Below are 23683 nucleotides of genomic sequence, written 5' to 3' on the forward strand. Positions count from 1 at the left end.
CTAAAGCCTCCACCGATGATTACAATATGATTGAGGAACTGAGGTTTTCTGTAAAGTTACATCAGGAGATGAGTCTGGTGGGCGAGAGAAGGCTCCAGTTATCAATTTATGCGCACCCCTGATAGTGACTCTCGCCAAAATAATATCACATGGAGCTTCAGTTTCCATCTCGGTGGATCTGAGTGTCTTCTGCGGCAAATACACCACCTCCGCTTCCAATTTTCCTATCCTTTCGATATACACTTAATTTTCCCCCAAAATCTCACTGCAATCAATTTCAGGTTTCAACCAGCTTTCTGTACCCAGTATTATGTGAGCTTCACTGCTTTTCAGGAGCGCTTCGAACTCTGCCACTTCGTTGTGAATGCGTCAGCAGTTAACTATTAGTATTTTAATACCCCCAACCTTGAGAGTGGTGCTTCTGGATATTCTACAGTTATCATTATCTGAATTGGATGGAGAGAGGATAGTGTGCCTGCAGGGACTCGGGCTTATCCGTTGCACACTCCCCGCGAGACCCACATTCCCAGCATATCCACACCACTACATTCGTAGTGCAGTAATGAGTGTGATGGGCAAACACCTAGTAGGCGCACAACGAATGTAGTGGTGTGGATATGCTGGGAATGTGGGTCTCGCGGGGAGTGTGCAACGGATAAGCCCAAGTCCCTGCAGGCACGCTATCCTCTGTGTCCTCGGTGGCTCAGATGGATAGAGCGTCTGCCATGTAAGCAGGAGATCCCGGGTTAGAGTCTCGGTCGCGGCACACATTTTCAACTTGTCCCCAATGATGTATATCAACGCCTGTTTGCAGCTAGGGTGTCGATTTAATTATCATTTCATTAGTGAATAGCCATTTTTTATACACCGAGGTGACAAGTCATGGAACAGCAAATATGCACACATACAGATCGCGGTGGTTTTCGTACACACGGTATTAGGACAGTGCATTGGCGAATGAGTCATTTGTAGTCAGCTGCTTTATGTGAACATGTGTCCGACGTCGGGAATTAAGAGACTGAATGCGGAATGGTAGTTGGAGCTAGATGTATGGGACATGCCATTTCGAAATCGTTAGGGAATTCAATATTTCACAATCCACAGTCAAGAATGTTCCAAAAACACCAAATTTCTGGCCCTACCTCTCACCATGGGCAAAAAGCAGTACCCCATGGCCTTTTCTTAGGCACCGAGTGCACCGGAGTTTGCGTGGTGTTGTCAGTGCTAATAGACAAGAAACACTGCGTTAAATAATCGTAAACATCAATGTGGGACGTACGACGAAAATACCCGTTAGGACAGTCCGGCAAAATGTGGAGTCAGCAGGCTGTGGCAGCAGGCGACCGACGCGATTGCCTTCGCTAAGAGCGCGACGTCGCCTGCCCTGGGCTCGTGGCCGTTTCAGTCGGACCCTAGACGAGTGGCAAACAGTGGCCTGGTCACGTGAGTCCCGATTCCACTTGGCAAGAGCTGACGGTTGTGTTCGAATGGGGCGAAGAGCTCACCAAGCCAAGGACCGAAGTTGTCAATAAGGCACTGTGTAAGCAGCTGGTGGTTTCGTAATGGAGTGGGCAGCGTTAGGATGGAATGGACTGGACCGGCTCCTCTGGTCCAACTGAACCGACAATTGACTAGAAATGGTTATGTTCCGCTACTTAGAGACCATTTGCAGCTATTTATGATCTTCATGTTCCCAAACAACAGTGCAATTTTTATAGATGACAATGCGTCGCTCGCAACTGGTTTGAAGAGCATTCTGGGCAACTGGAGCAAATGATTTAGCCACTCATATCGCCCGATATGAATCCCACGTGAAATTTATTGGACGCCATCGAGAGGTCACCTCGTGCACAAAATCGTCCACCGGCAACACTTTCTTAATTATGGACGGCTACAGAGACAGCATGGCTCAGTATATCTGTAGGGGACTTCCAACAATTTGTTGAGCCCGTGCCACGTCGAGATGCAGTACTGCGCCGGACAAAAGGAGGCCCTACACGATATTAGGAGGGAGACGTCCCACGGCTTTTGCCACCTCAGTGTGTATTAGACAGTACTTATCATGCGTGTTATTTTGGATCCTTTAACAGACTTTAGCACCGGATAGGTACTAGTATTTTTATACTGCTCCGGCTCATATTCATACACACAAATACAATATAGCTCTTACGAAAACACGTTTGTCCCCTCTCCCTGTATATTGTTATAGTGTGCTAGAAATGTATGTTTTATTTTCTTCTGGTCATGAATGAGTGTTGTGAAGAGGTTGTTTGCTCTCGATCTAAACTTGACATTACTACTTCCTAATTTGCCCTCAGTTGGGTGACGATGAACTGGGTTGGATACTAAGTTAAATAATGACGTTGCAGTTACAATACTGGGCAGTTTTTCGACGTGATGCAGGTCATCCTGCTTTTTGCTACAGGTTTCTAAACTTACTTCTCGGCTGTATGCAACAGGCTGATGCGCGGAAAAAAAACCTTGAGGCGCTACTCGCTCGGTCATTTATATATATTATGAAATGTAATAATTGTACAGCACGTAACAAACGTAGAATTATTACATTTACAGACCTCTACCACCACACAGTTTACGGGGACGTTTTGCACGCTCAAGAATACCACCATTTCGATGTGTTACTGAAATTGAATTGCTGTGAGCAAATTGTTGTTGAAACGAAAAATGGAATAATTCTACCAAACCATCGACCACCAAAAGTTCCTCGTACCGAAATATCTCAGAAAATACCCCTGAACAACCTCCGCAATTTTGGCAGTTGAGTTCCAGTTCATACTGTACACCTTACGAAAGTTAACATACGTCTGTTGTGGCAAAACTTTAGTAGCCTAATGACAAAAAATATCGAGAAGTCAATTTATTTTCCTTTGCGTTTCACTCGTCAAAGGATAACACGAATTACAGGATGTCACTGGAGGAATCATCACTATTCAGGAATATCACAGAAACGATCGTTCGAAGAAAAGTATCTAGTAAATAAGGGCTCTAAAATGGATAAATGGTTCAAATGGCTCTGAGCACTATGGGACTTTAATGCTGAGGTCATCAGTCCCCTAGAACTTAGAACTACTTAAAACTAACTAACCTAAGGACATCACACTCATCCATGCCCGAGGCAGGATTCGAACCTGCGACCGTAGCGGTCGCGCGGTTCCAGACTGCAGCGCCTAGAACCGCTTGGCCACTCCGGCCGGCTAAAATGGATACTTGGAGAGCTATCAGCACTAGGTTATCTTTCGCTACGTCCAGAATTGTCGAACGTGACCGCTTTTAATGGGTCAGATACCATAGTGTTGCAGACATGAGCGAGCGTACTGTATCACTTCTGACGGGCGCCATTCCAGGCTGCAGTGCATCCCGCCGTGTCAGCGAAATCATTGTCTTTCATTAATGGTCTTCTTTCTGTTCGTCTCATTGTGTATTTCTTTCAATTACGATCCGTACCGTGCTGTAGCAGCTATTTCTATGTATGCTCTAAGATTCATGCAACTGTTACCAAGAAGGATAGGAACGCAGCAACCAGTCCCAATCCCATAGGTTTTTTTATTATTCTTGCATATCGAAATTTTGGCTATATATAGCCATCTTCAGTGCTAAAATACAAGAAGTAAAAGATAAAATATTAAGTGAAACACCAAGTTATCCAACAGCAGTGAGCCATTCTAGTCAACATATCTTTTGTGTGAGCTACAATCCAACCGACTCGTAGCATTGTGTGTCTACAGGCACAATGGTTTCTTGAGGAATCAAAGTTGGTCATGGAATCTACGTCACTCGACGGTGGTACATCATGCAAAAGTGACTTTCGTTCTCACGTTTTGTACGCCAGTGTAGTTGAATGCTCGCAGTCTGTGTCTGCGCGCGCGCGCGCTTGTGTGTGTGTGTGTGTGTGTGTGTGTGTGTGTGTGTGTGGTTTTTTTTTTTCGCCTTAACACCTACGTCTCACAATGAGCCTCCAGTCGCTAAAAATTTTTTTTAATAGTATAGGAAACAAATAGTGTCGAAATTCTCAGAAAGCCACGTACTTTCCTGCTTCTTGTGAAATTTACAATTTTGCGTTTCTGTGCATTTAAAGCAAGTCGCCACTCTTTGAACGACTTTGAAATCTGCAAAAAAGCCTAAGGTTACTGGTAATTTTATCTGTCACGTCATAAATACGCAGTACGGAGAACAAGGATCCGCAGAACTCTTTTGGCCAACAGAGATCGGTTACCTAGCCCAACTGCGCTATTATGTGTGCGCTTGTGTCGGTTTCTCGCGGACCATTCCCTTACGTGTTATGCATTAGTCTTTAGCCATTATCCGTTTTCAGAAGCGTCAGACATTCGGCGCATCCCCTCAAGTCAGCCAGCTATTTTTTTGTACCCACTGCTTTTCACGATAGTCTGCTAGTTTCGACAGCCCACATATGTCCTTTAGACAGAACGAACAACCAAGTTGTTAACTGTGCCATCAGGAGGGAGTGTCAAATTTGTAATGAGAGACAACAGTAGTGACCGCTCTAACTAGCTCCACTACACGGTCCCCACTAATGGTTAGTGTGTCAAGGTTGAACAGACTGCTTCTCTAAATTATTTACTACGATATTGCAGTACCTGTGTTGTTAAGAAAGAGAGGCTGTCCGTGAAGTAGGAACGAATATTAGAGTGCTATAAAACGTGCAAAGTTTACTGAAAATGTATTTTTTTTTTACAAGAACACGAGCAACTTCTGCCATTTATGTATGAAAAATTATATCCTCTTTACGACGACTTGGGCCGCGCGGCAAAGAGCAACGCGTTGGCTGAAGTCCTCGATGACGCGTTTACAAACATCTGGTGGGACACCGTTCATAACTCTTTTAATCTCATCCTACAATTGGTGTATTGTTTATGGTTTTTTCACAAAAACTTTTGACTTCACAAATCCCCCGCCCCTCCCCCCCAAAAAAGTTACAAGGCGTAAGCTCGCATGATTTGGTAGTTTTTGAGTAAACTTTTCATTCAGAAAAGCAATCGTTTCACGGGATGTGTGACATGTCGCACCATGTTGTTGAAAGCAAAAATAATCATTTACATCAATAAGAGGGAAAAACCAATCAGAAAGCAGTGCGTTGTGGATGCACCTGATCTGAGGTGGAAGTGCTTCTCGTCTGAGGAATTTATTCTTTTTGTGTAGTTCTGTTTCACCGCTTGTCGAGCAAAACCCATTGAGCGAATCGATGTCTCATTCCACGATCTTCAGGCTTCAACTCTTGTGTAAGTTGAATCTTGTTCTCACGCGTTTTCAGATTTTTCGAAAGGATTTCATACATTGAATTCTGTGATAAATTCAGTTACTGAGCTAGTCGTCGAACCGGTTTTCTGAGCTGACTGTCGCACTGCCACACAGCAATGTTTTCTTATGTCCGAACAGAACGCGGTCGGTCCTGTTTTCTTAACGTTTCAAACAGAACCCGTCCTCTCAAACTTCCGGATCAACTTCGAACTGAGCATTCGGTCGGAGCAGCATTCCGAATGTCACACGAATTCACGAACAGTTGCCGTGGGACTTACACTGCTTTTGCAATAACTGTTTATCACTCGGATACGTTGTTCAATTGTCAAATACTCCATGACGAAAATAAACATCAAACAACAATTCTCAGCACACAAAAGCTATCAGGCAACTAATGGGGAGGATTGCAGATAAACACGGAAAAATCACGGCTCCAACCGTCATATAACAAAATGGTCAAAGTTCAGAGTCGTGTTTACTTCCCAGACACCCGTTACCATGCAAGGTTCCTTCGCATATGCATGCATGTCCGAAGAAACAAGTACTGTGACGACGGCAGCCGTTATGAAGTACATGAAATGTAATCGCAATTGCGAATATGGGAAACCATAAGGCGTATAATGAAATGACAACGAAAAATTGTGCCATGCCGGGATTCGAACTCGAATTTCCCACTTACCGCGAACTGTCGCCTTACAAGTAGGCTATCCAAGTACGACTGACGGGCAGACCCAAACTTCTAAACATCGTCAACCTCGCATCTACGACCTTACGTTCATTACGTATCTTCCCGTACAGGGGAGAAATTTGAACTGAAAGCCAGTTGCCAGCTGCCGGCTGCCGAGTACACACACGGCTGCACTTTGGGTCTGGCCGCCAGCCGTGCACGGGTATCCCAGTGGTGGGGCCGCCCGGCCGCTCGCGACGACCGGGACGGCAAATCCGGACTCGAGCCCCCGGTCCGGCACAAATTGTCACTGTCGTTCTCCCATTATACAGTCGATGGTTGCTCATATTCGCAACTGCGAATACATTTCATGTATATCGTGTAATTCTTTTGACAGTCATACGAGGTAGTGCCGCTATCATTTGGTGACATACGAAATACGAAATCACAGGTTTTTTCCGACAGAAACTATAAGAACAGTAGTACACAGCGCATACGTGCGGCTGTATAAATAATAGATACAACGGCGACTGACCGGTATGCTGTGCAGAAGGGTTATAACACAACGTAAACTCCTGAATTCTGTGGGCAGCGCCTGTGTAGCAGCGTAGGTACAGAGCCGGAGGACAAGGAGCTCAGAGAAATGCTAGCGCTCGCCAGCTGCGTGTCCTCGCTCGCTACATCGTTCACGAGTTAACCGAGAGGAGGAGTAGGACGAGGCGAGACTCCATTACGACTATTGGGAAACCGCAGTCGGTCGTATTGACAAGTAGGGATCATTTGTCAAAAAAATCCCCAAGCACAACTGCGCATAAATAAAAGACTCTAAAAATCAGTTATCAATAGAAACAGACAGATTAGCAATTGCAAACAAAGTCGTGAACAAGAAGACGTGTCGTTATTGATGTTGCCGTTAATTTCACAAGACGACGTATGGTTATTGATGTTTCTAACGTAGTGATAAATCTTACGCAAGATAATTAGTGGTCGCAGTCAGCACTGAACAGTCCAATAAAATGAGCAAGAAGGGTGATTGTCTATTGAATTAATTACACAGAATAGCCACAGAAACTGGTACGCATGTCTAATATCGTATAGGGCCCCTGTCAGCACGAAGAAGTGCCGCAACACGACGTGGCATGGACTCAACTAACGTAGGAAGTTCTGCTGTTGTGCTGCGATGACACCATGAATCCCGCAGGGCTGTCCATAAATCCGTAAGAGTACCAGGGTGGAGACCTCTTCTGAACAACACGTTGCAGGGCATCCCAGATATGCTCAATAATAGTCATGTTTGTGTTTAAACTGAAATGAGTGTTCCTAGAGCAACTCTGTAGCAATTCTAGACGTGTGGGCTATCGCATTGTCCTGCTGGAATTGCCCAAGTCATTCGGAATGCAAAATGAAAATGAATGGATGCAGGCGATCAGACAGAGTCGTATCTATACGTATCAGGGGTCCCATATCACTCCAACTGCACGCGCCCCACACCATTCCAGAGCCCCCACCAGCTTGAGCAGTCGCCTGCTGACATGCAGGCTCGATGGATCCATGAGGTTGTCTTCACACCCGTACGCGTCAATCCGCTCGACACAATTTGAAACGAGACTCGTCCGACCAGGCAACATGTTTCTATGAAATGAACACCCTTAGCTGCTTACAGGCGTTGACATACGTCAACGGGGACAGATGAAAATGTGTGCCCCGACCGGGACTCGAACCCGGGATCTCCTGCTTACATGGCAGACACTCTATCCATCTGAGCCACCGAGGACACAGAGGATAGCGCGACTGCGGGGATATAACTCTTGTACGCCTCCCGCGAAACCCACATTCTCAACGTATTGTCCCGCACTACAATCGTAGTGCCCCCGCCCATTATACTCATTACTCGCGGTGCGTTGGCGATTCCCGTAAGAGTTCGGGCACTGTTTGTGCATTCGCACAGAAGAAGAAGATGGTCAAGTGGCCGGTGAGCCTTAACCATATATATACTAAGATGGTATCTGTTCTTTCGGACATGTCAACGCCTGTAAGCAGCTAAGGGTGTTCATTTCATTGTAATTTCATTCTAACCAGCTGCATGGTCACCGATGGTATCTGTTCTTTCGGACATGTCCTATATATATATTTAAGGCTCACCGGCAACTTCTTCTGTGCGAATGCACAAACACTGCCCGAACTCTTACGGGAATCGCCAACGCACCGCGAGTAATGAGTATAATGGGCGGGGGCACTACGAATGTAGTGCGGGACAATACGTTGAGAATGTGGGTTTCGCGGGAGGCGTACAAGAGTTAAATCCCTGCAGTCGCGCTATCCTCTGTGTCCTCGGTGGCTCAGATGGATAGAGCGTCTGCCATGTAAGCAGGAGATCCCGGGTTCGAGTCCCCGGTCCGGGTACATATTTTCATCTGTCCCCGTTGACGTATGTCAACGCCTGTAAGCAGCTAAGGGTGTTCATTTCATTGTAATTTCATTGTAACGAGCTGCATGGTGCCCGATGATATCTGTTCTTTCGGACATGTTCTTTTTCTTGTCGGCAGCAGATGTTGTCATTTCAACGTCTTCAATTGTTTTATATATTGTCTGTCTTGCACGACGACGGTATCTTCTGTAAGGCATCTTGGCGGCGTTCAATGCAGTTGCCTGTGCAGCAGCAGCAGCGCGAATGGTCGGCTCCGCCGGCTGCGCTCGCTTTTATAGACGCGCGATAGCGCGTGACCTTCATTCGGACTGGAATATTTCACAGTGCCAGCCGCGCGTTATCCCGGACGGGAGCACAGGCAGCACTAGGTGCTCCCGTCCGCGGCTGGCGCGCCGCCAAGATGACGTAGCACCGCCTTATCGGCGGGGTCAAAGGTCATGTGAATACAATCTTAGTATATATATATATATATATATATATATATATATATATATATATATATATAAAACATGTTTCTACTCAGCAACAGTCCAATATAGGTGTTGACGGGCACAAGCGAGGCGTAAAACAGTGTCGTGCAGTCATCAAGGGTACACGAGTGGGCCTTCTGTTCCGAAAGCCCATATAGCTGATGTTTCGTTGAATTGTTTGTACGTTGTTTGATGGCCCAGCTTTGAAATCTGCAGCAATTTGGGGAAGGGCGCATTTCCGTCACTTAAAGATTCTCTTCAGTCGTCGTTGGTTCCATTCTTCCAGAATCTTTTTCCGGCCGCAGCGATGTTGGAGATTTGATGTTTTACCATATTCCTGGTATTCACGGTCCACTCGTGAAATGGTCGTACGGGAAAATCCCCACTTCATCGCTACCTCGGAGTTTTTTTTTTTGCACTTCGGTATATTAGTGTCAAATGCCACATAGGTAGTGACAGACGTCTGAAGTGTGCCAGCCCTCACTTTGTTTTTCAGTGAATCTTGTATGTTGTCAGTAATACGAGTACACAAGGATTTCTCAGTGGGCGAGTGGCCACGTGTCTGTGTTTGACACGAGGGGGGCGGTGCGACAGGGCGGCGTCATCTGGTGCGAGCCCCCTCAGGACGCGGACAAAGCGATGGCTGCAAGCCGCTGACCGGCATTACCGCACAAGACAAGCGCGCTGAGTTGTCACATGTGTGGTTGACAGCAGGTTGCGTGCAGAGTAAACAAAGTTATTCCAAAAGCAAGGTACAAGAAATCAGAATTTTTTATGCGAGCACTATACCAACAGTCGTGTCCGTAAATACGTGGTAGTACTTTAAAAAAATAGTTAACACGAATAGAACTCTCAAAGATTGGGTTACAGTCAGTTCCACATAGTACGAAAAATACTACGTTTAGGAATGTTTCACCAAAAGTTTATCTGCCTCATATTCGTGACATTCTACAGAAAGGGAGAAAATCAGAGTATGTTTACCACAGTTGTATCGAATATAATGAGGAAGGGACTTTAACAAGTCTTTTCCGCCGCAAAAGTACATTTGGTATGATACAGTGGTCGGAAAAGAATTATTACAGTTCCTATAAAACGAAAAAAACGTGCTTTTACTCGAACTGCGTACACAATTTCTTAAAACTTGAATAATAACAATTTTTTCGTTATTTAAGACGTGTAAAAAGAAAAAAAACGGAGTTCAGGCTCGCTGAAGCGGCGACCCGTAAGAGGCTGGACGCAGCGGACTTGTTCGCGACGCAGAACTCGCCACAATTCGCGTAGAATTAGAAGCGCGCGTTCCTAGACTTGTTAGCAGGTGAGCGAGCGGCCCTTATCTGCACTCCTGTGCACCTCACAAACCTTTTGCTGGACACTGTCTGACAAAAGTGAAGCGCTTACAGGGGGAGCTGGAAACGAAACGAAACTTGACGAACTGTGAGGGTACCGGTATGTAATGTTGAGGAAGCACTGGGCAGCACTATTCTGAAGCTGTCCGACCAGCGACGCGGGTGACCCAGAATGTCGCAGGCCAGCCATCACTCGTCTTCCGATGGCACGCGCTGATGTGAAGGGGTTACGTCGTGTTTGGAGTTCCCGTCGCAAATGAGGACTTACCTTCGTTGCCTGTCCAAAGATATGTTACCTAATACAAGTGTAGTAGCCATTGCATTTATGAGAATAGTATTAAAAAAAATACCAAATCGATCTATGCAGCGAGTAAATGTTGCTTTCCCTAATTGCTGGTGTCTTGTGAATCAAATACTGGTGACAGTTCTTGCTTACAACTGGCAATCACAAACTTTATGAGCTTACTGTAGCAGCAATAACAGAGCAAACTGCTTTTGTTCTAAAACAACTATACGAAGATTGCCCAGAAAGTATTGCACCGCATTCTTTTTCTTCAACAATTCTTTATTGAACATAACGAGAACTGCAGACACGTAAAAATGTTGTTTTATCTACACACCCTATTTTTCCAAGTAATCTGCACCCCGTTCTATGGCCTTCCTCCAGCCCGAAACGAGGGCGTGTATGCCCTGTCGGTATCAATCCCTGTCCTGGTGGCGGAGCCAGTGCTTCACTGTGTGAATCACCACCTCGTCGTTCTCGTCTTCCACGAATGGCATCCTTTAATGGCCTCTAGCGAGTGACATCATCAGTTCGCTGCCGCATGTCAGGTGTGACAGCCGTGGCTGGTCTCCCCGACCGCTGCAAATCGTGGAGCTCCGCCCAACCGCCTTCTGATGACCTCACCCTCCGTGGCCAGCGACTAACTATACTTCTGTCGACAGCAGATGCTCCATAGACTTTGCACAAGCGTTTGTGAATGTTCCCCACAGTTCCTTTCTCTGCAGCGAGAAATTCAATGACGGCACGCTGCCTGTAACGTACATCACCCGCAGACACTATTTTGAAGCTGTCCTGCAGCTACACCATCTGTCGGAAGTGACGGAAACCTGGCGCGCTCACTCAGGATGACTCCAAATAATACATACGTAACATTCGTATTTTTGAGGCTGAGAAAAAAATGCGGTGCTTTACTTTTTGGGCAACCCTCGTATATTGTTCACGTGCCCAATTGATTGTTATCGCTAGACATGTGTAAAACTACCGTAATTTTTATAAATTTCTAGAAATGGCACTCGGCTCCTAAATGGACAGTAAATACACCTAACGGCTAGTTTGCTAACGTTTCAGCAATATTAATAAAATTTATGAGAGCACGCACAATGACGTCCGTGTGAATATCTGATCCTTCCGGGCGATTATTAGTCATATATTTCGGCACGTACACGCAGAAAACAGCTGTTTCGTTATTTGTGCTTGGTGCAGGTCTAACATGTGCGCACGTCATTACGCGAAGTGCAGAATAGTTGGGCGGTATTTCATTCAGGCGCCTCGCATGTGTATTGGGAATAGTAACAGAACTCAAGGTATGAGGACATAGCGTGTTGTTATTCTCCCAATATCCCCATGTACGTGAGTAAAAGTGTTATTATTCTCCCAATATTTCCACGTACATAAGTGTAGCAGGCGACTATCTGTCTGCCTACCAAGTTGGAAGTAGAAGGGTCTGCCCAAACGAACAAGAGTATTACGGAACAGCTGCTGTGCGTTGAGGTTAAGTCGTCAGCGGAAACCGAAAAGTCATCTGTGGTTTCTACGTTTTTGTGCAATCTCTGACAACACGCATGACCAATAGCTGCAGTGAGAAGAATAGCACTTGACATGTGCGATAAGAAATGAATATTGTGGTAGTCATTCGCTGTCGTAAATATACGTTAGTAATCACGTACTTTGATCAATATATCTCTATTAGGCGATTCGCATTTTACTTCGCTGTTCCGTTTCGTCTACGCAAACTCCTACTTTCCGTCATAGTGTCGTCAAGCAATATTATTTTTTTGGGGTGAGGTACTGTTGTGCAACTTATTATAATGGCGACCTTATACGATGTGCTTACCGCGAGCGCTGAAGACTGAGCAGGGTCTGCTCGTGGCATCGGCTTGTGTACTAGGCCCTGTGTGCGACGCGAGGCAGCTGAAGCTGGCAACCAGAGCACGTGGCGCCAGCACAATGCCGAGCAGGGCGGACCTCGAGTTCTCGACCTTCGCCGATACCTAGGAGAACCTTGCGGACACAACCTGTCCCTCAGGCTACACCGCCGCCCGCGCGCTCCTCACACCACCACGCAGCGGGCTGCAGCCGTCCACTGGTGAGCCACTTGGATGCCTTCCTTTACCCCCACCCTGTGTGCGTCTCAGTGCTTAGTAGTAATACTGAGACCAGGGGAGATTTGTATTTCAAGTAAGGTCCCCATACGCGGTTTCTAGAGTACGCCCACTGCTCCACCGTCTAACTTTTTTCCCCCTGCTGTGATCATTTTAAGGATACACATCCCGCACTAGACATCCCGCTATTTTTGACCTGGTGTATCTGAAGCATTATATAATTAAGAATCTATGGTGCTTAAATATATTATTTCGTGTGCGTCTAGCTAGGTGCATTTATTTTTTTGCTCGAATATTATGTAGTAATTCCAGTTCCAAAGAAAGCATGTCCTGACAGATGTGAAAATTACAGAACTGTCAGTTTGGTAAGCCACGGTTGCAAATACTAATACGAATGGGAAAACTGGTAGAAGCCGACCTCGGGGAAGATCAGTTTGGATTCCGGAGAAATGTAGGAACACAGGAGACAATACTGGCCCTACGCCTTCGCATAGAAGATACGTTAACGAAAGCTAAAGAAGATGAAAGATTGTTAACGAATGTTCCTTAAATTAAGCAAACATAACAATCTAATTTTTATTTATACCACAGACGTAGTCTCACACGAACCAGAATGATAAGTATCGAAGAAACAAGAAAAACAATCATTTTCACAGCATCGAGCACACCATACAAATGTTGCCACTGTACCATTACAATATGAACCCTTAAATGCTTCAAATGGCTCTGAGCACTATGTGACTCAACATCTGAGGTCATGAGTTCCCCAGACTTGGAACTACTTAAACCTAAGGACATCACACACATCCATGCCCGAGGCAGGATTCGAACCTGCGACGGTAGCGGTCGCGCGGTTCTAGACTGAAGCGCCTAGAACCGCTCGGCCACATCGGCCGGCAATGTGAACCCAACATAACTGATATGGAGCCAAGTTAAGGGATTTGGCCCGAGAAATAACAAGACTGTTAAGCTGCCAGACGTACTGGAACTAACGCACGCAGCTTTTTCACATGTCACTGCTGAACGCTAGCGGGATATAGAACGGCCCGTCATAAAAGAAGAGGAGAAAATTCGGCGCCTGGTGTGACTTCGAGGATTCTGTTGTCTATCGACTCGTTATCAAAGTAGCGCATGACAGTTGCAGATCTGAAATGTGTTTCTCGGATTCGGATGATGATGGGTTAAGAGATTAACAGATGACTCTGTAATTAATACCTTAAATGGATTCAGTATTCAACAGTACGTTGAAATCCTTGCAGTATGCTTTTGCATTACACAAAGCTCGCTCAGAAAAATTACCATGTGTTTAAGTTAGAAATTTTCAGAACTCTTGTTTGTAACTAGAATACTGTGATAGGCGAGGACAAGAGCATTTTATGCTTTTCGTCTAGACACCTAAGAAGCGGGCGGTAGTGCTGGAGTTTTGCGGAATGTTATAATATTTCATTCTCTTTAAAATTCAAATGACATTCGACGCTATATTGTTTCTGTGCTCGTCTCTTTTTATGTCTGAACAGCAACTGCCCACGTCATTGCAGCTCGTTGGCCAGTGCTGTCCAAGTTAAATGCGCCGGTAAAGCTGTTGTCGCGCATTATCGCTCAATCTATGTGCGTGTAACACAGCACAAAACATATTCTTATGATTGTACTTGATTGTGCTGGACACAGTTTGGCTTCCACTCCACGCGAAACAAAATCCAATGAGATTCATGGAAACGCGGAAGAATACATGGCGTAATGTTTACATCAGGTTTATTCTTACGATTATCAGAGTATAGTCTTCACAGTTCTCGGAAGATTTGCTTTTAAATGATACGATCCAAATTGTTCCACCATTTTGAAAAATGCATTGTATGTAAGCGACCCAGTAGCAGTTCAACAGTGAAATCCCAGAAGCAGTTCGCGTACTTAAAAAAGAACACACCCACGAAGTATGATTGCTAGTTTCTTCCTCTGTTCTTCGTGCAATGCAAACGCACCCACTTCCACTAATCTCGTTTTCCTTCGTTTCGCGGCTATAATAGGGCTCGTTTAAACACCACCGGCCCGGAAATGTGCGTTACCGCGGACATATCGAGGCAACAATAGCCAGCGGTGTTGCCGTAAAAGTGGCTGCCATTCGTGTGGCCGCGATGTTGCCGGGCTACACGGCCGGCAGTACGGGCAACACTGGGACGCCCAGAGGGGCGCAGCCACGTCCAGAGAACGTGCTCGGTGGGAACAGCGAGCTGGCCGCTGGAGAACGGTACTCTGCTGCCATTAGCGCGCCAGCGAGCTCGTGCCGCAAGCGGATGCGGCCGAACGTTCCTGAAGCCGCGGGCCACGGCCGCGCCATAGCTTCAGGCAGGCAGGCTACGTGTCTGCTGCAGTAGTAGCCAGGGGGCGTCTCGCAACAACAAGTCTCGGTCGTGGTAACAGACAGATCTAGCGCAGCCGGAGATCTTGGGCACGTGGGGCGGTGAAAATCTGGCTGCTGCGTCGAACAAGAAAGAAAAGTTGCAGGAAAGGCGTAGCCCGAGGGCTGCTTTCGATGCGGACAGCTTTATAATTGTGCAGACAACCTTGTTGGTGGGGAACCACACCCATGAGTATTCATCTTGGGTAGTAATAACCACTTCAGCTGTAGTTCGTCCTTAATTGGTACTGTTGTCACTACCGCGCTAAAAGCCACATCTTCAGGTGAACATCGCTTCTCCAATCTAAACTCATGCTCATACATTAAGGATAATTGCCGAAAGTGGTGCCGCACAACGTGGCACTACACAAAACTGGCGCTGATAGCATAGGCACACAGAGAACACACACGACACAGATCTGTAAGTCCACGGTATTAGTGATAAGCTGAGAAAACCGTCCCGAAACACATGTGCTACAAAACGCTAGGTACCCCGACATCTTTATGGGATATGATCACCATGCACACGTACACAGGCCGCACAACGGGTTGCCATACTCTGGATGAAGTGGTCGAGCAGAGCTGGGGTATAGCCTCCCATTCTTGCACCAGTGCCTGTCGGTGCTCCTGAAGTGTCGTAGGGGTTTGAGGATGTGCAGCGATACGTCGACCGAGAGCATCCCAGACGTGCTCGATGGCGTTTAGGCCTGGAGAACAGGCAGGCCACTCCATTCGCATGATATCTTCTGTTTCACGGTACTCCTCCACGATGGCAGCTCGGTGGGGCCGTGCGTTATCATCCATTAGGAGGAAGGTGGGACCCCCTGCGCCCCTGAAAAGGCGGACATACTGGTGCAAAATGACGTCCCGATACGCCTGACTTGTCACAGTTCCTCTGTCAAAGACATGCAGAAGTGTACGTGCACCAATCATAATCCCACCCCACGCCATCAAACCACAACCTCCATACAGGTCCCTTTCAAGGACATTAAGGGGTTGGTACCCGGTTCCTGGTTCACGCCGGATGAAAACCTGGCGAGAATCACTGTTCAGACTATACCTGGACTCGTCCGTGAACTTAACCTGGGACCACTGTTCCAATGATCGTGTACTGTGTTCTTGACACCAGGCTTTACGGGCTCTCCTGTGACCAGCGGTCAGTGGAATGCACCTTGCAGTTCTCCAAGCGAATAAACCACGTCTGTTCAGTCGTCTGTAGACTGTGTGTCTGGAGAGAACTGTTCCAGTTGCTGCGGTAAGGTCCCGAGCAAGGCTACCTGCAGTACTTCGTGGCCGTCTGCGGGCACTGATGGTGAGGTATCGGTCTGCTTGTGGTGTTGTACACTGTGAACGACCCGTACTGTAGCGCCTGGACACATTTCCTGTCTGCTGCAATCGTTGCCACAATCTTGAGATCACACTTTGAGGCACACGGTGGGCCCGTGCTACGACCTGCTGTGTTTGACCAGCCTCCAGTCGCCCTAGTATTCTACCCCTCATAACGTCACCAATATGTGTTCTTTGAGCCATTTTCAACATACAATCATCATTAGCACGCCTGAAAAGTCTGCACACTTACTCGCTGCACCGTACAGTGTTAGCGGACACGGCTTCCTATTCAAAATATTATGTACTCACTCCTCTCTACAAGTCCTAGAAATATGTGATGGGAATTTTTGAACACCCTGTAGAGGACGGTTGTTTGCGAAATACCGCACACACACAGACACAGACAGCCAGCTGAGCTGGCATGCCTTTGGAGATGGCTTTGAGTTTTGTACGCTCCATTATTTCAGCCGTGAAAGGCTTCGAGAAAGTTAACGAACATGTTACCCGGAATATGATGTCTGTAATACTACTAGAAGGTATCAGATAGATTATATAATTGTAAGACAGAGATTTAGGAACCAGATTTTAAATTGTAAGACATTTCCAGGGTAAGATGTGGACTCTGACCACAATCAATTGGTTATGAACTGTAGATTAAAACTGAAGAAACTGCAAAAAGGTGGGAATTTAAGGAGGTGGGACCTGGATAAACTGACTAAACCAGAGGTTGTACAGAGTTTCAGGGAGAGCATAAGGGAACAATTGACAGGAATGGGGGAAAGAAAATATAAAAACGCAGTAAATGAAGCAGGCAAACGTCTCAAAAATGAGATCGACAGGAAGTGCAAAATGGCTAAGCAGGGATGGCTACAGGATAAATGTAAGGATTTAGAGGCTTATCTCACTAGGGGTGAGATAGATACTGCTTACAGGAAAATTAAAGAGACCTTTGGAGAAAAGAGAGCCACTTGTATGAATATCAAGAGCGTTGATGGAAACTCAGTTCTAAGCAAAGAAGGGAAAGCAGAAAGGTGGAAGGAGTATATAGAGGGTCTAAACAAGGGCGATGTACGTGAGAAAAATATTATGGAAATTGAAGAGGATGTAGATGAAGACGGAACCGCGCGACTGCTACGGTCGCAGGTTCGAATCCTGCCTCGGGCATGGATGTGTGTGATGTCCTTAGGTTAGTTAGGTTTAAGTAGTTCTAAGTTCTAGGGGACTGATGACCACAGAAGTTAAGTCCCATAGTGCTCAGAGCCATTTAAACCATTTTTTTGTAGATGAAGATGAAATGGGAGATACGATAGTGCGTGAAGAGTTTGAAAGAGCACTGAAAGACCTGAGTCGAAACAAGGCCCCGGGAGTAGACAACATTCCATTGGAACTACTGACGGCCTTGGGAGAGCCAGTCCTGACAAAACTCTACCATCTGGTGAGCAAGATGTATGAGACAGGCGAAATACCCTCCGACTTCAAGAAGAATATAATAATTCCAATCCCAAAGAAAGCGGGTGTTGACAGATGTGAAAATTACAGAACTATCAGTTTAATAAGTCACAGCTGCAAAATACTAACGAGAATTCTTTACAGACGAATGGAAACACTGGTAGAAGCCGACCTCGGCAAAGATCAGTTTCGATTCCGCAAAAATATTGGAACACGTGAGGCAATACTGACCCTACGAGCCCGCAGGTCGTGGTCGTGCGGTAGCGTTCTCGCTTCTCACGCCCGGGTTCGATTCCCGGCGGGGTCAGGGATTTTCTCTACCTCGTGATGGCTGGGTGTTGTGTGATGTCCTTAGGTTAGTCAGGTTTAAGTAGTTCTAAGTTCTAGGGGACTGATGACCATAGATGTTAAGTCCCATAGTGCTCAGAGCCATTTGAACCATTTGACCCTACGACTTACCTTAGAAAATAGATTAAGGAAAGGCAAACCTACATTTCTAGCATTTGTAGACTTAGAGAAAGCTTTTGACGATGTTGACTGGAATACTCTCTTTCTAATTCTAAAGGTGGCAGGGGTAACATTCAGGGAGCGAAAGACTATTTACAATTTGTACAGAAACCAGATGGCAGTTATAAGAGTCGAGGGACATGAAAGGGAAGCAGCGGTTGGGAGGGGAGTGAGACAGGGTTGTAGCCTCTCCCCGATGTTATTCAATCTGTATATTGAGCAAGCAGTAAAGGAAACAAAAGAAAAATTCGGAGTAGGTATTAAAGTCCATGGAGAAAAAATAAAAACGTTGAGGTTCGCCGATGACATTGTAATTCTGTAAGAGACAGCAAAGGACTTGGAAGAGCAGTTGAACGGAGTGGACAGTGTCTTGAAAGGAGGATATAAGGTGAACATCAACAAAAGCAAAACGATAATGGAACGTAGCCGAATTAAGTCGGGTGATGCTGAGGGTATTAGATTAGGAAATGAGACACTTAAAGTAGTAAAGGAGTTTTGCTATTTGGGGAGCAAAATAACTGATGATGGTCGAAGTAGAGAGGATATCAAATGTAGACTGGCAATGGCAAGGAAAGCGTTTCTGAAGAAGAGAAATTTGTTAACATCGACTATAGATTTAAGTGTCAGGAAGTCGTTTCTGAAAGTATTTGTATGGAGTGTAGCCATGTATGGAAGTGAAACATGGACGATAACTAGTTTCGACAAGAAGAGAATAGAAGCTTTCGAAATGTGGTGCTACAGAAGAATGCTGAAGATTAGATGGGTAGATCACATAACTAATGAGGAGGTATTGAATAGAATTGGGGAGAAGAGGAGTTTGTGGCACAACTTGACAAGAAGAAGGGACCGGTTGGTAGGACATGTTCTGAGGCATCAAGGGATCACAAATTTAGCATTGGAGGGCAGAGTGGAGGGAAAAAATCGTAGAGGGAGACCAAGAGATGAATACGCTAAGCAGATTCAGAAGGATGTAGGTTGCAGTAAGTACTGGGAGATGAACAAGCTTGCACAGGATAGAGTAGCAAGGAGCGCTGCATCAAACCAGTCTCAGGACTGAAGATAGCAACAACAATACTCAGGACGAGGGTTGTCCGTATTGCCTGCGCCCCAACGGAAAATGTTTGTTGACAGAAATGAAGCAGTGACTGCCGAGTTAAAAGTGAAACTGTTAGAACAATGGTGTTGTGATTGTCGTTCGAATATGGTAGAATGTGTTGCTTAAGTATGTTAAAATAAAGCCTTTTATTGAACAATGAAATGCTGTGTTTTTTACGTGAAAATTAATTTTGTTTTCGGCTTTAAAATTTACGGTGCACTGCTTCTGGCACTAAGGCACTTTCCACCCAAGCAGCGTGATATTCAGTATGCGGGCTGTATTATTGTGGACGAGTTTTCTGTGGTTGTTAGTTTCGGTGTATTGTTGTATCGTAAAGGTGTGGGGTTCTGCCCACTCGTCGCTTATAGGGTGCCTAAAGGATGCTGACTTCTCGGATAGGTATTCCACAATTCGAGCAAATAACATTAATAGTTTTTATTACAAATAAGAAGATTGACAATACTTAACTTTGAATTTACAAACGGTGCCGCAAGCGATGCGCGACATGCAAACAAGTAGTGTTCTCGCTATAGACAATGTCCGTACACGCCATGGACATGGATCACTGATAACTTTTCTGCTACTGCCCGTGCGGCCGAGGCTGCCTTGTCAGCAGTAGTGTGAAGTTAGCACCCCTTTTTCGAGAAATATACATTTTTTTCAGAGTTCTTGATAGATATGACATAGTTCTAGAGTTCTTTGTACAAAATTTCAATAGTTCTGCAGAATTTAGCGAAGAAAACAACAATATTCGAAAAAATTTTCGTATCGAAAACGTTCTTTGGCAATTTCCGCAAAATGTAAATAAGTACAAGAGTTCTGAGCACAGTTCTGAACAGAGCTCCAAGAGTTCTTTCGAAAATCCAAGAAACGTTTTTTTGTGCAGCTAATAGTTTACGAGATAATTGCATTTTAATGAGAAAATCTTTTCACTTACTGTGAAGTTGGCACCCTTTTTTTCAGAAAGATATATTTTTTTCAGAGTTCTTGATAGATATGGCATAGTTCTAGAGTTCTTTGTACAAAATTTCAATAGTTCTGCAGAATTTAGCGACGAAAACAGCAATACTCGAAAAAATTTTCGTATCGAAAACGTTCTTTGGCAATTTCCGCAAAATGTAAATAAGTACAAGAGTTCAGAACACAGTTCTGAACAGAGCTCCAAGAGTTCTTTCGAAAATCCAAGTAACATTTTTTTGTGCAGCTAATAGTTTACGAGATAATTGCATTTTAATGAGAAAATCTTTTCACTTACTGTGAAGTTGGCACCCTTTTTTTCACAAATGTATACTTTTTCCAGATTTCTTGATAGATATGCCATAGTTCTAGAGTTCTTTGTACAAAATTTCAATAGTTCTGCAAAATTTAGCGACGAAAACAATAATCGAAAAAAATTTCGTATCGAAGACATTCTTCGTCAATTTTCGCAAATTGTAAATAAGTACAACAGTTCTGAGCACAGTTCTGAACAGAACTCCAAGAGTTCTATCGAAAACCCTATTAACATTTTTTTGTGCAGCTAATAGTTTACGAGATAATTGCAATTTAAGGAGAAAATCTTTTCATTTACTGTGAAGTTGGCACCCTTTTTTTCAGAAATGTATACTTTTTTCAGATTTCTTGATAGATATGCCATAGTTCTAGAGTTCTTTGTACAAAATTTCAATAGTTCTGCAAAATTTAGCGACCTAAACAATATCCGAAAAAATTTTCGTATCGAAAACATTCTTCGTCTATTTTCGCAAATTGTAAATAAGTACAACAGTTCTGAGCACAGTTCTGAACAGAACTCCAAGAGTTCTATCGAAAAGCCAAGTAACATTTTTTTGTGCAGCTAATAGTTTACGAAATAATTGCAATTTAAGGAGAAAATCTTTTCATTTACTGTGAAGTTGGCACCCTTTTCTACAGAAATGTATATTTCTTTCACAGTTCTTGACAGGTATGCCATAGTTCTAGAGTTCTTTGTACAAAATTTCAATAGTTCTGCAGAATTTAGGGAAGAAAACAACAATACTCGAAAAAATTTTTCTATCGAAATCATTTTTTGTCAATTTTCGCAAAAATTAAACTGGTACAACAGTTCTGAGGACAGTTCTGAACAGAACCCCAAGAGCTCTATCGAAAATCCTAATAACATCTTTCTATGGCGATAATAGTTTGTGATAAATTGATTTAATGTGGGACACACTTTCTCTACAGAAAATATAAATATATTCGTACAACAGTTCTGATGACAGTTCTGGACACCACGTGAAGAGTTCTATCGAAATTCCTAGTAGAATTTTTTAGTGCAGGTAATAGTTTAAGAGGTAATCGCAACTTAATTAAGAACCCCATAAGAGCTCCTACTGTGAAGCTGGCACCCTTTTTTTCAGAAATATATATTTTTTTCAGAGTTCTTGATAGATAAGTCATAGTTATAGAGTTCTCGGTACAAAATTTCAATAGTTATGCAGAATTTAGCGAAGAAAACAACATTGTATAACAAAGCTGATTCAGGAACCCTTTCCTTTTGATACAATTCTTCCTGTTGCCACAATAAATCACTTGTGCATAGATTCCAACTGTACTGATCATTACAAAAATACAACCATTGACCAGCGGCGCACATTTCTTGCAGCGTTGTACAAAGCATTCGGCTTATCCGCTGTGAAAATACCACATTTAACGCTATTTTAAAATTTACGGTGGATGGCTTCCGTTTATCTACAATGTCAGCATCTATCGAATTATCTACATGCAAACGTGATGCCTGGATCACTCACTTCCCCTTTTAGGTACGGAGGAAACTAGAGTTCAGTCTTGTGGAAGTCAAAAAAGGAAATGTGGGCAGCCCTTCTTTTACTGATAGCAAACTCTAGAGAAATCTCCACACTTGTTTTTCTTCATCATGCCAACAAAAGAAAAACTCTCCCTTCATAGCTCTATTATCATTCCAGTACTAGTAAACCAGTTGTCCGCTTTCACATTTCGACCTGACTGATATATAGGTTTACACAGTCACAGAACAACATCAAATTGTTTATTGCTCAGTTGGTAAATCCTTCTGGTTGCAACACAGCGTATATTTCCAAATTGTACAGGTAAAATACTTAAGAATCCACACTTAAGAATCCATACTCGTTTGTTTTGATTGATACATATTGGCGAAAACTGTACCTTCCACAGAATACTTCCAGCTTCTTGCCTACTGTAACATTTTCTCCAAGGGTGTAAGATTTGTGGTAGTTGCTTACAAACACAGTAAATATTTCCCGAATAGCTGTTAGCTTGTCTAATTGTCTCCTTTCATCACAAATAGCGCGACTGTAAAATCTAAGTCTCTTCAGAATAAATTTGAAACGTTTTATGTTCGTTTGCGAGGTGAAATTTTTCAATGCCATCACAATCAGTTCCACACAGATCTTCCAGGCTTTATCTGTTACTTTTGTTAACAACAATTAAAAACAAGAGACTGATGAAGGCTTTCAATTCAATATCATCTATTGATTTTACCCCTCTCTCACGCTGAAATGAGGCTTTGATGCTCTCAAAATTCTGATTGGAATACAAAACTACAATAGACAAATATCGTTATCTATGAGGTAATTACAGCATCACAAATGCTGCTTTGGCTGCACCTATTGGTACAGGTAAATTTCGAATAATATTATGCTCTTCGAACAATATGCTTCGAATTTCTTCAACATTATCTAGTACTTCCCACTTAAAATAATAAAATTCCTATGAAATAACGCAACCAGGCGCAGTGTATTAATCTGATATTTGACGTTCAGACAGCGGACACTGACTATTAAACAGTTCAAACAGAATTTAAGTGCAGTTTACATTCTGGATTAGCTTTGTACTACTTACTACGTTGATAAACAAATAAACTAATCGCTGAAATGAAATACGAAAGGGCACAGTGGATAAAAACGAGCAATCGGCTCATATCTCATCAAGAGAGCATTAGCGTCGATACTGAATCATACATACAACAATGAAAGGCACACATGAAGTGTATATTTTTAGAATCAGGAAGAACCAGATGAGTTTTATCACGTAAAACAGTAATTGTTTTGAACTCTCATGACATCCAGGACCCACTAACAGCTAAAAATATGCCCAGGACCCTCATGGATGAAAGTTATATTGCAACATCACCAGCCGCTAGGATACATAAAACATGTGCTGTGTGTAACGAATAAATTTGAAATTGATGTCGTTAACATTGTTGCAAACATTTGTTCTAGTTAGAAAGGAAGTGTGGAAGTTTGATGAGTTACACTACAGCGAGAGTTAAAAGTCTTTACAATGTATAGAAATTTACTGAATATATCGTACAAACGAAC

General features: G+C 44.0%; 1 protein-coding gene and 1 non-coding gene across 2 annotated transcripts in view; both read right to left on the minus strand.

The window, feature by feature from the left end:
- The window catches only part of LOC124802541 (phenoloxidase-activating factor 2), a 262603-nt gene that overhangs the window by 92957 nt on the left and 145963 nt on the right, over nt 1-23683 (minus strand). The window lies entirely within an intron of this gene.
- Trnat-ugu lies at nt 7642-7715 on the minus strand. The gene has a single exon. It is a non-coding gene; the product is annotated as a tRNA-Thr (tRNA).

This window comes from Schistocerca piceifrons, chromosome 6 (genome assembly GCF_021461385.2).
Source record: "Schistocerca piceifrons isolate TAMUIC-IGC-003096 chromosome 6, iqSchPice1.1, whole genome shotgun sequence".
Taxonomy (NCBI): domain Eukaryota; kingdom Metazoa; phylum Arthropoda; class Insecta; order Orthoptera; family Acrididae; genus Schistocerca; species Schistocerca piceifrons.